This window comes from Lipotes vexillifer, unplaced genomic scaffold (assembly GCF_000442215.2).
Source record: "Lipotes vexillifer unplaced genomic scaffold, Lipotes_vexillifer_v1.1 scaffold982, whole genome shotgun sequence".
Taxonomy (NCBI): domain Eukaryota; kingdom Metazoa; phylum Chordata; class Mammalia; order Artiodactyla; family Lipotidae; genus Lipotes; species Lipotes vexillifer.
Window position 1 is genome coordinate 2,373,673 of NW_006789467.1, and position 1,218 is coordinate 2,374,890.

Here is a 1,218-nt window from a genome sequence, read left to right on the forward strand (position 1 = left end):
TCTGTGCGGCGGGCCCGCGGTCTTGCGAGAGGGAGCGGGGCCTCTGCGCGGGCGGGCGCCCAGCCGGTTCCGAAGTGTGTGCCGGGACCCGCGCGGGGTGGTGCCTTTTGGGGACACACAGCTTTTCGGGGGCGGGGCGGGGCGTGTGTGTGCATTTGTACCCGAAGAAGGGAATTCCTTCCGTACTTTCTTTACGGAAGTCTCGGACTTGTCAGAATACTGAGGGGTTTATGTCAAGCAACACGTGAAAAAATTGTTTTCTTCAACTAGTGCTCTTTTCCAGTTTCCCCTTTTTTCGGGGGGTGGGGTGGGGGAGCGGGATTCTGCTGTCCCTTAAGTGACAGTGGTTAACTTATGGCTAAAAGTCCCCTAACGAAAACGACTCCTTCATTTGATGAATTAGCAAGTTTACTAAGTACTGGCACCCAAACTTCAGAAACAGACTGCTTATATTTCTGATTTTCAGTAGTAGCTGCCCAATTTTTGAGTAGAGGCAGCTTGATTTTGAGCCTGGGTAAGGTTGTTGGCGTTTCGTTACCTGTACGTATCCAGAGTGGACAAGTGTGGGCCTTCTGGGTTGATTAGTGGGTCTTGTATCGATTCTCGTTGCTTCCAGGAAAATTTACCAGACAGAAGCGGGTTTTTGGGAAAGCACTAAACTAAATAAGGGACTTAGGTTCACGTGACAGCTCTGCTACTAACTGTCACCTGGGACAGAAAAATGTTAACCCTCTTTCCTCGCTCACCTGAGAATTCAATGATTCTTAAAGGCCCCATTCAACTCTATAAATTAAAGATTTCCTTTTAAGTACGCACAGAGTTTTAATAACTGATGCCATGTGATGAGTGAATAAAACCATGATGAGTGAATGAAAGCCACTCTGAATGAATGCAAGCGGTAAAATGGTACAAGGAAGCTTTATTGGTAAGGTACCTTGGTATAGTTAATAGCTCTCTAATTTGTTTGAATGTTGGAATGGTTAGTTGTAGTATTTTTTTCGGGGGGGGGAGCATTCTGTGTATAATGAGGCAAATTGCATGTTGCACAATAGACTGTTGTCTCTATTCAACAAATACTTTTGAACGTCCACTGTTTGCCAGGCACTGTGCTAGGCCCTCAGTATTAAGCACTGAACAAGACAAAATCCTTATATCCATGGAGCTTGTTGTCTGCTGGGGTAGACGGACAATAAATCCTCCCCCCCCCCCCCCCCCCCC

General features: G+C 47.0%; 1 protein-coding gene across 1 annotated transcript in view; it reads left to right on the top strand.

Moving 5' to 3' along the window:
- Positions 1-1,218, top strand: part of AKAP10 (A-kinase anchoring protein 10) — a 54,666-nt gene that overhangs the window by 305 nt on the left and 53,143 nt on the right. The gene's annotated exons all lie outside the window — the stretch shown is intronic.